At 45.8% G+C, this 11740-nt stretch overlaps 1 non-coding gene across 1 annotated transcript; it reads left to right on the forward strand.

Moving 5' to 3' along the window:
* Positions 1 to 10422: 10422 nt before the first annotated feature.
* Positions 10423 to 10528, forward strand: LOC140851301 (small nucleolar RNA R71). The gene has a single exon (XR_012134053.1). It is a non-coding gene; the product is annotated as a small nucleolar RNA R71 (small nucleolar RNA).
* Positions 10529 to 11740: the final 1212 nt, after the last annotated feature.

Genomic DNA, 11740 nt, shown 5'->3' on the forward strand with positions numbered 1-11740 from the left:
CCCGCTTCGAGGAGGCGCCAGGGGTTGAGAGGGGAAGGAGAAGGAAGTCGGTGGCCCGCAGGGTGAGTAGCCGTCGAGCCGCCATCGAAGAGTCCCTCGGTTCTGAAGGAGAGCCGGGGGAGAATCCCTTTAATGACAGGGACCTGATAAAGCGACTGATCGATGGCTGCATCCTGCCCGAAGTCGTCCAGAGGATTGATCGCGCTGATCCCGAACAGCGGGTTTGGGACTCCCTAGGGTCCTTTCTCGAGGTAAACAGATTCACCTTCCTCCTTCCCTTCGCACCTTCATTTGATTAGCTTCTCGACCTCCGTTCTGACCTCCTAGCCGCCCTTGCAGATCGGGCACCAGCTCCTTGCCAATATCGAGGCGATGAACCGGGCGAGGAGGGATGCCATGCAGGCGGAGGAGAGTCGCCGGGCCGAAGTTGCTCGCCTCAAAGAAATGGCTGCCAATGTAGTCACCCTCCAAGAGGCCCTGGAGAAAGAAAAGCAGACCTCGGAGGAGACGGTGAGGAAGGCGGAGGCCGAGGTCACAAATTTGATGGAGCAGATTTCGATCCTGATCTCAGAGGCCAGGGTTCTAGCAGTGGAGGAGTTCAAGGCCTCTGCGAAGATGAGGGACCTGAACGTCAAGTTCGGCAAGAAGCATTCATCAAAGGATTCGAGCTCTGTCAAGAGAAGGTAGTCAAGAAATTTTTCGAGCTTGACCTCAACTTCTTGGATGAGGCGTCTGAAGATGAAGCCGGTCCCTCTCCCACTGCTACTGCCACCGTGGCCCCCCTTCCAGGAACACCGAGTCCCCAACTCCTATTTTAGAGGTCTGAGACCTCTGACTTTATATTTTTCTTTTATTGTAATTTTTCTTTTCTTTTTTATCTTTAAGAAATATTCAATCAATAAAATTGAATTTCTCCTTATGGAGGGCTTCTCCACTCTTCATCCCTCCTCTTTTTTTATTTTTCTTTCTGCAATAAGACGTGCTTTGATGCTTTTGTCTTCCGATGGCAGTGTCCTGCCGAAGCGCTTCTCCTGCCACAGGGGATTCCGCTGAAGTCCATGATCCAACGTCTGAAGAAAAAATTTCATCATTTAACAAAAAGGGCGAAGGAGATGGAGGGCGAACTTCGCAAGTTGAGGGAGAGCCATTCTGAGGCCACCGCGGAGGCCACCTACTTTCGGAACCTCCACGTAAAGGAGATCATGGAGTACAGTCGGAGAAAAGTGAACTTCGAGAAGGAGCTTGAGGAACATAAGAAGCATGCCAATGACCGATCCTGGGCTCAAGCTGTCAAGATTAGCTCTCTCAGAGTGGAGCTGTCGGCTGCACAGGAGAGGATTAGCCAGTTGGAAGGGAGCTCGTCCCGACTTTCGATTCGGCCGACAGCGATCGGGAATGGTCGAAGAAGTTCTCCGACCTTCAGCAACAGCTCCAGGATGCCAAGGCGAGCTATAACGTGCACAGGGCCGGCTGGTGCAAGCAGGTGGATGACTATAGGGGGAGGCTCAGGATGGCGACCGATGAGGTTGCCCGCCTTCAAAGGCAGCTAGCTGAAGGAGCTCAGTTTGCTTCTGTTCGGGGTCCCGACGAACTCCAATCCCTGAGAAGAACCGTAGAAGAGCTATCTGTCACCCTTGGGGAGGGGAAGACCGAGCTGCAGCAATTGAAGATCCAGCTGGTACATGAGCAGCAGGCAGTCAGAGATGCGGAGGCAGAATCTGAGGTCCTGAGAAAAAGACACCGAGAGGCGGAGAACGAAAGCCAGCGGCTTCATCGGAGATATATGGAGATGCTGATGAGAGAGAAGGAATTAGAAGAAGAAGTCGAGAGCTTAAGGCACTCTTTGATGAGGGTCAAAGCCGAAAGTTCAAAGTCGGAGGAAGTCGGGCCCCCTTAGGGCTCTTTTTGTCTTTCGTCCTTCTATGTGTCTTCTTTTGCCGTCTGTTTGTTTGTTGTTGCTTTTGGTTGTTTTTTTTTTTGGCCTTTCGGGCTCTATAATGCATACTTTGCTAATGAAATGAAAAGAAGGTCTTTATTATCTTATCCGTACGTCGTGTTGAATTGTCGTGCACTGGACTTCTTTCATTTCTATCCCGTGCGATGTCGATGTTGTTCGAAGGTTCTTTGTTCATCTTTGTATTAGGTCGTCATTACCGAATTTCTTGTGCTTTTAGTGTAGTTCGGCCTCCATTTTTCGTTGGGGTAGCCCGCCGCTGTTCCTTCACATTTTCCTCCCCCCTTTTTTTTTCTTTTTTTTTTTGGGCAAGGGTTCTCCCTAGCTTTTTACGGAGTCGCGGTAGCGTAGAAGGGTCGTCGAGAAGGTTTTCTTCTTTCTTGCTGGGTCTCAAATGGCCGAACCTTAATTGGCATCGCGATGGGGTTCTTCCTCTATTTCTGATGTGATCGGTTTCACCTCAGGTTAGGACGAGGTTCTCCTTCTGTTCCTAACAGGGCTATGGGGGCACATATGGGCGCTGTGTGGCCTCTCCCCCCATCCGGTCTATAAGTGACCGGGCCTTCGACCTTGCTCATGTTAGAGAGAGGTTCTCCTCCTGTCCCTAACATGGCTGTGGGGGCGCATATGGACACTATGTGGCCTCTCCAACCATCCGGTCTAAAAGTAACCGGGCCTTCGACCTTGCTCATGTTAGGACGAGGTTCTCCTCCTGTCCCTAACATGGCTGTGGGGGCGCATATGGGCGCTGTGTGGCCTCTCCCCCCATCCGGTCTAAAAGTAACCAGGCCTTCGATCTTGCTCATGTTAGGGCGAGGTTCTCCTCCTGTCCCTAACATGGCTGTGGGGGAGCATATGGGCGCTGTGTGGCCTCTCCCCCCATCCGGTCTAAAAGTAACCGGGCCTTCGACCTTGCCCACATTAGGGTTTGTTTTCATTGTCCGATGGGGTCGTCCCCTGTCATTACGAGTCTATGCCAAAAAGGGAAAGATGTGCAAGTCTGAAAGGAATCTTGATTTAAAGCGGGATCGTTCGCAATACATTTACAAGTTTTTCAAATCCCAGGGCTGTAGAAGGTCTGCTTCCTGTCAAGGTCCTCCGGAGATGGAGTTGATGATCCCAATTGGAGGCCGATCTCTGGGCTGCTCTTCCCTCCTCGACAGTTCTAGCTGCGGCAGGGCCCTTGGTCGATCCTCTCTACCCTCAGGCTGGCATCGAATGAACCTATCGAGCCGACCTCGTCTGATGAGCTCCTCGATCTCATCTCGAAGCTGAATGCATTCCTCCGTGTCGTGGCCGTGGTCACGATGGTAGAGGCAGAACTTATTAGGATTGTGCTTTTCGGGGTGCGTGCGCATCCTTTCTGACCTTGGGAGCTGCTCTCTGACTTCCATCAGCACCTGGGTCTTCGATGCGTTGAGGGGGGCATAGCTGCAGAATCTCCCTGAGGGAGACCCCCGACGGACTCGACGCTCTGGGCTTCTCTGTCTGTGCGCTCGAGGAGGAGTCTGGGCGCGCTTATGCCCAGGGGGAGTCTGAGAACGTGGCCGAGCTTCTCTCGTCCCTTTCTCGACTGCGGGCTTACTCGAGTCTCCCGTCTGCCGCTCTCTCACGGTCTCCTCATCCTTCATTTTGAAGGCTTCTTCTGTTCGGACGTACCCTTCGGCCCGAGCCAACAGATCAGCAAAATCCCTGGGGTACTTCTTTTCCAGGGAGAATAAAAGGTCGTTCTTCTGAAGGCCGCCTTTTAGAGCAGCCATCGTGACTGATTGGTCCAAGTTTCGGACCTCCAATGCGGCGATATTGAAATGGTTGACGTAAGCCCGGATGGACTCCTCCTCCCTCTGCTTGATGTTGATGAGGGACTCCGAACCCCTCCGGGGATGCCGGCTGCTAACAAAATGAGCCACAAACTGGTGGCTCATCTGATCAAAGGAAAAGATGGTACCCGACTTCAGCGTCGAGTACCAATTTCTCGCCGCTCCCTTCAAGGTGAATGGGAAAGCTCGATACAGGATGGCGTCGGATGCACCATGAAGCAGCATCATTGTCTGGAAGGCCTCCAAGTGGTCAACTGGGTCCGAAGTCCCGTCGTAGCTTTCAAACTGAGGGAGCTTGAAGTTCGGCGGGATCGATTCCTACATGATCATTTGAGAAAAGGGGGGGTCAATACAAATGTCCTCACCATAAGTGAGGGGAGCGTGGCAGAGTTCGTCGATCCACCGGTTCATCTCCTGGAGCCTCTGATCCAGAAAATCCTCTCGACTATGGGTCTCGAGGGTCTTATGGCAGAATGGAGGTAGAGATCTTCCAGAGGTGGAATCGTGGTTTGACTGAAGGCTCTCCACCCTTGGATTCATCTTTCCGAGAAAGACGGGGTGGCTGGCCTAAGTGGCCCATCCTACCACCCGATTTTGGAGTTCTGGTGACGCTCTCTCCAATTGCACCGATGCCTACGCTACTGCTGCTGTTGTATAGCCTGCACAGCTTCAGTGAGGCCTCTGACCTGCTGCACCAGTAGGTCGAATTGCTCCGTGCCAACCGTCGTTGTCGGAGGAGGGGGAGGAGGCTGAAAAACTAGAGGTGAGGTCGGAGCCTGAGATCTGGCCGTGGAGGCCGTGGATCGCCGCGTGGATGCTTTGTGGGGAGGCATCGGGCGAAGACCTAGTAGGGGAAGGAGGAGTGGATGTCGGAAAAGATGACCGGAGGCGATCCCGTTGAGCGCTCCTTTAAGAACAAGGGTACTGCGAAGACACAGGCTCCTTCCTCTAGCGCCAATCCTATTGGTGCAAAAATCCACCTGCGTTGGAGAAGCTGGAGTCGAGGGAATCACGGTCGCCGTCGGGACTTGCAAAAGAAGTCTAAACCAGAGTTGGGGTTGCTCCGACAAGACCCTCCGACGCTCAAGTCAGTTCTCTGCCTCAACAAGAATGGAGTGCCTGAACGAAAATTTTCATAGAGTTTTGAGATAGAAAATGAGAGCTTAGAGAATAATGTATCTGGGGTCCCCCTTTTATAGGCGGAGGGTGCAACAGACTGATAGCGATGTTTGTAACCGTCTGGCAGTGGGCCGCTCGGGGTCAGGAGGAGTTTGTTGTGAAGAGTAGTGGAGTGGAATCGTGGCCATCACCGGGACCTATCACGTGGAGTCTGTTGCGGGGAGTGGAGTGGCGTCCGTTATCGCGACTTACCAGAGGGTGGAGGAGCCGTGCGGTATCCGTCGTAGGAAGTGGAGTAGAGTCGTGGCCGTTATGTGGTCTACCAGGGAGTGATGGAGCCGCATGGGATCCGTCACAGGAAGTGGAGCAGAGTCGTGGCCGTTACTGAGGCCTGCCAGAGAGTGGTGGAGCCACACGAATCCATCGTAGGAAGTGGAGCAGAGTCGTGGCCATTACTGAGTCCTGCCAGGGAGTGGTGGAGCCGTGCAGAATCCATCGTAGGAAGTGGAGCAGAGTCGTAGCCATTATTGTGGTCTGCCAGGGGGTCCAGACTTGTCGGCCGAAGTTCAGTTGGAGTTCGATCTCCGTAGAAGCCCGGATGGGGATCATTTGTCGAGAAATCTCGGTCGAGACCTGCAACAGAGTTTAGGATGGAAGTCTGGCTCCCGTGGGAGCCCGGATGAAGTTTACCTGCAGTTGAAGTCGGGGACAAGTCCAGCTCCCGTAGGAGTCCGGGCGAAGTCTACCTGCAGTTGAAGTCGGGGATGAAGTCCGGACGAAGTCTTCCCACAGTTGAAGTCGGAGACGAAGTCCGGCTCCCGTAGGAGTCCGGACGAAGTCTTCCTGCAGTTGAAGTCGGGGATGAAGTCTGGCTCCCGTAGGAATCCGGACGAAGTCTTCCTGCAGTTGAAGTCGGGGACGAAGTCCGACTCCCATAGGAGTCTGGACGAAGTCTTCCTGCAATTGAAGTCGGGAATGAAGTCCGGCTCCCGTAGAAATTTGGATGAAGTCTTCCTGCAGTTGAAGTCGGAGACAAAGTTCGGTTCCCGTAGGAGTCCGGACGAAGTCTTCCTGCAGTTGAAGTCGGAGACGAAGTCGGCTCCCGTGGGAGTCGGACGAAGTCTTCCTGCAGTCGAAGTCGGGGACGAAATTCAGCTCCCGTAGGAGTCCGGACGAAGTCTTCCTGCAGTCGAAGTCGGGGACGAAGTCCAGCTCCCGTAGGAGTCCGGATGAAGTCTTCCTGCAGTTGAAGTCGGGGATTGATGCGTAGTCGTTGATAGCACAAAAATAACTCTACTCACTACGTAGGTAGGATGAGTCGAGATCGTATCCTCAGGGACCTTGGGCTAAGTTGAAATTGCAAGGTAAAAGAAAGAAGCGTTGTTTTTGATTTAGAAAATAAATTATCGTAAAATTGAGGTAATTAAAAAATAAAGAGCTCGGGAGTTTTGAATTAATTTGCACTAGCAGAGTTGTATCTCTTTTTTAACTAAATAGATGTGATTAATCTTAGAAAAATATCTATCTTTCCTCGGCACGCTCCGTACCCGTAGATCACGGCGCGTCTCCGGAAAGACTAGGTACACAACTCTTCTTTCCTCGGCACGCCCCGTATCCGTAGATCACGACGCGTCTCCGGAAAGTAAAAGTTGTTCCTAATATTAATCTAACAAGAAAGCATAAATAAAAGCATATGATAGGAGCAAATAAAGAACTCATGACAATTTAAATAAAAAGCATAATCTTTATTGCATATAAAGAAATACAGAAAAGTTTAGAACAATAAACCATCTCTGTGTCGTTACAAAATTTCTTCTCCACTCCCGAGACTGCTAGCCTAGCTGCTCATGAAGTAGTCCCTTTCTATTCCTCTATGCAAGGCTTTAGAAGAATTTCTGGGCTCCCTTTCTAATGAGAGTACAAAAGTATTTTTATAGGTGTTAGGAGGGAGGAGTTTTACATGATTTTTCGATGTGGGACTAAAAAAATATAAATCTTTCAAAATATTTCTAAATATTATTTTTTTCCTTATTTTGAACTTGTCTGCAGTGCACCCACAAGATGCTGCACCCGTGCCCGCGTCAGCGCCCGTCCCGCATCCGCGCCCGTCCCCGCGCGTCCACGCCGCGTCCCGCGCGTCCACGCCGCATCCCGTGCGCGGGTGTTCACGCGCTGATGTTCACGCGCGCCCAGAGCATCAATTTTTTTGAATTCACGTGAACAATTTTTGTATATTTCAAAAAGAAACAAAAATTCCTTCATAATGACATCTATATCCTTTTTGGATTTCTTGCATAGTATCTTCATTTTCTATAATACCGGATGCGTCTTTCTTTTATTTTAATTTTATTTTAAGTCCAATTTTCTTCAAACTTGAATCTTTTTGATCTATGAATCGGACTCTTTGTATCGGTGATCACCTTTCCTGTAAAACATAGAAAGAAACATCAAATTCTTAATAAATAAGATAAATTAAATATAATTTTTTAATTTAAAATACTTAAATTAAGTGTTTATCACACCTCCCAACTTGAATTTTGCTCGTCCTCGAGTAAAATAGATATATCAGCATTGTGTACCGATTCGGTTTTGAATCAAAAATTAGTTTAGGCATCCCAAAAGGTAGATGATACTTGGTCAGACCATTAAAGAGATATTTCATTGGATTATCAATTTGACCCAATTAGTGGCTGAGTATTAACTAAAGAAATTTCAGAGCTTTTCTTTCACCAACTCTCCACTTTACTCTTTAAATTCTCTAACTTAATGGGAAAGAGGTTTTTTTTTATCTTCTTGCAATTTAGTCCCTTTTATATATATATATATATATATATATATATATATATATATATATATATATAACATTGCCTACCTTTTTACGCGAACCACAACGCTTACTTAGGCGAAAGGGCCCGGTTACTCAGTAGGAGACCAATGTTGTTTTTCTTTTTTTTTTCTTTTTTTTTTCTTTTTTTTTTTTTTGCATACCTTGATCTTTACCCAATTTCTCATGAAGCAGATTCTTTATTGAGATCAGTAAGAAGAGGGTTGTAGAATCACTCCTAAAATTTGGTCTAGTTTAAACCCTACCATTCATTGGGTTTTTTAATAATTTATTCCTCAGTATCTCTAAAATTATCTTGACCGTTAATCATTCATTTATTATGATGCCTAATTGACTCTTAATCAAAATAAAATTTGAATACACAAAACTAATTATTTCTGACCATACTCGAGGATTTGATTAATTTCCTTCCCCCCCAACTTAATCTACATTGTCCTCAATGGAGTAGGAAAGCAAAGAAAATAAAAGGAGAGAGTGCACCTGGGATAATTTTGCTTCGAAAGTTGAAGATAGCTTCATTGATTAATAGGCTCTTGTTCTAAATTCCTGCAGCTGCGATAAAGTAAAAAAAATATGAAATCGTTGGGTTGCCTCCCAACAAGCGCTAAGTTTTATGTCTTCAGCCAGACGTCAAGTTTATTAACAGACTCTTCCATACAGAGTGGTCCTTTATTCTTTAAAAAAATGATGATCAGTTAAAACAAAATAGACAAAATTTGGGTTGCCTCCCAAAAAGCGCTAAGTTTTACGTCTTCAGCCAGACGTCATATGCAATAAAACCAACAAAAGATGGGTAATGGCTCATACTTGATTGTCCATGGAGGAGTGGTTTTATCATGTGGTGTATCCAACAATATGTTAACTTCTTTCATATATCCCTTAAAGTCATACACTCCAAAGTGAGCCAAGCAAGTATCTAAGGGTTCAGGTGCTAGAATTGTGGGTGTTGCATCTTCTATAATATCTTCTAGTGTATCTACTTTGAAGCAACTATCCATTGATGGTCCTTGGGAAGCACCAAACACATTCAGTCTCAGTTTCTTATTCCCAAACGATACGTCCATGACTCCTGTCCTACAATTGATGCATGCATTCGCCGTAGCTAGGAAAGGTCGTCCTAAGATAATGGAAATTTGTCTGGGGTTGCCACTTAATTCCATATCGAGAACCAGAAAATCAACTGGAAAGTAAAACTCATCTACCTTGACCAAGACATCCTAAGCATTCCACGTGGTTCTTTAATTGATCTGTCGGCTAACTGTAATGTGACTGATGTGGGTTTCAGTTCTCCGAATCCAAAAAGTTCATACACCGAACTAGGTAAAAGATTCACACTTGCCCCTAAATCTAGAAGAGCTTTTTCAATGTGATAATCTCCTATAACACAGGAAATGATGGGGGCTCCTGGGTCTTTAAGCTTTGGAGGAGTGGCATGCTGGACGATAGAACTAGCCTGTTCAGTGAGACGTACTTTTTTTGGGATTTGTGATCTAGATTTACGTTTTTGGGTGCACAAATCCTTCAAAAATTTGGCATAAGCAGGAACCTGTTTGATTGCGTCTAGAAGGGGAAGATTAATTTGGACTTGCTTAAACAATTCCAACATCTCATCGAGTTTTCCTCCCTTCTTATCTGCAGGAATAGGGGCTTTCAGGGCATCCAGAAATGGGGCTTTAGGCAAGTAAGATGATTCCGGTGCAGTTGGTTCCTTCTCTATTTTCAGGTCCTCCTTATTCTTGGGTGATTTGGATTCGGTTAGAGGTTTAGTCTCATTGGTTTTACTAGTGTGTTCAATGACCTTCCCACTTCTCAGAGTCATGATTGATTTGGCATGTTCAGAAAAAGCTTCTGGGGTATTATAACTCTCAATCACAAATTGCCCTCTTGGGTTGCTCTCGGGTTGGCTAGGTAATTTTTCTTCTTCTCTCCTACTGAATGCAGTCGCTAGTTGACCTATTTGGGTCTCTAGCTTAGCAATGGATTGTGTGTGGGAGTTAAGGATCTGAGTGTTGACTTCTAATCTTTCTAGTATTTTCAGGACTTTTTCCTCAAAAGCTGAGCTGTGACCAGTAGTAGACGGTTGAGGAACATTTTGGAATTGATGGTATGGTTCATGCCTATATGTTGGGTCTTGATATTGAGGTCGAGGTGTGGCAGGACCAACCACTGGTTGTGGTCTCCAAAAAAAATTTGGATGGTTTCTCCAGTCGGGGTTATAAGTGTTCGAATATGGATCGTTTCCTAGTCTGCGAGCTTGTTGGACTTGAGCTTGCTGTACCTGCTCATGCACAAACTCAGAAATTGAGGTGCGGCTGGGCATTCACTAACAAAATGGTTCGGACTTGCACACAATGCACAAACTTCTTGGATTGGATTAGGTGGAATCGGGGATTGTCCAGTGTTTAGAAGACGATCTAATTTTTGGGACAGTTCATCTACCTTTTGATGAATATCTATAGCATTTCCTACTTCATATATTCCACCTCTTTTTGAGTTTAACATGGGTTTATCTCTAATAGAGGCAGACATATGATGTAATAAATTTTCACTTAAAATTTCAAACAGTTGCCATGCCTCATCCTCACTTTTCAGCATAAATGTCCCACCGCATGATGCATCGACCATTTGTCGATGTCTTTCAGAGAGCCCATCATAAAAATATTGGATTAACTACCACTTGGGTACAGCATGGTGGGGACATTTTCTAATAAGGTCCTTTAATCTTTCTCATGTTTCATGAAACATTTCTCCATCTAATTGGAAAAAACTAGTTATGGCTTTCCTTATTTGATTAGTTTTTCTATGAAAATATTTCTTAGAAACTCTCCTTGCAGCTGGTCCCAGGTTGATATAGTTATGGAATCCAAAGTATGTAGCCAGTATTTGGCTTTGTCCTTAAGTGAAAAAGGAAATAATTTCAACCTAAGAGCATCATCGGAGAAGTTGTGAATTTTGACAGTTGAGTATATTTCAAGAAATTCCTCAAGATGTTTATAAGGGTCTTCATTACTAAGTCCATAAAATGAAGGTAACATTTGGATTATACTGGACTTAATTTCATATTGAGTGGCCTCCACAGGGGGTACTTGAATACAAGGAGAGTAGGTATATGTGGAAGGAGTAAAGTACTCCTTCAATTGCTTGGGTGGATCATTCTCCTGATTTCGGTCCATCTTTTTATGTCTGTTGGCTCTAAAGGTTCTTTCTATTTCTGGATCAAAAGGTTGGATTCCTGGTCGTAACGATCTACGGCCAAGCATACACCTTACAATTATACTGTAGAGCACACATAGAATTTTTTTTTTTTTTAATATATATTTTTATAATAAAGTGAGAAAAGAATGAAAAAATTCTAAAGAGAAGAACCTAAGAATCTTAAATCTATGAAAAGGGAGAAATTAATTAATGTTTAGATGTTAATTGCAATCAACTTAAACAATCATAGACTCTCTATCCTAAGGTTAACTTAGATCTAGACAGCTCCTAACTTTCAAGATTGCTTTTGAGCACTCCAAGCTCAAGACTGACTAACTGACTCGGCCAGGTAAGCGTAAGATGTGGGAGGTTCCCTGCTCGTTGCTTTCCTTAGACACCAACTAAGTTGGCCAGGTCAGTCAACGGAACCAATTGAAAACCACTTTCTTTAACCACTTGCCTTAGACACCGAGCAATTAACCAATCCGCACTCGGTTCAACTCTAGAGCTTTCTTATCCTATTGAGCTCGAAATTCCTAGGGTTGACGTCTAGTTGATTTTAAATTAAGGTCTAGGTTATGCAAATGCAAGGGAGTGATTTGTGGGCCAAGGAAGGGTGATCAAATCCCCACCTTATCTGGTTAATGGGTTATTGCCCTTAAGATCAATTATGGAGATGCAATGCAAAGAAACAAGGTGTCCAATCAGGTTAGAAATTTTTATATTTGAGGTTACGCTATTTTAGTTAAGTGTTATGAAATGTCAGTGGTTTTTTTTTTTATATATAATTTTATCTTATTGTATATT

Source organism: Elaeis guineensis, chromosome 8 (assembly GCF_000442705.2).
Source record: "Elaeis guineensis isolate ETL-2024a chromosome 8, EG11, whole genome shotgun sequence".
NCBI classification, from domain to species: domain Eukaryota; kingdom Viridiplantae; phylum Streptophyta; class Magnoliopsida; order Arecales; family Arecaceae; genus Elaeis; species Elaeis guineensis.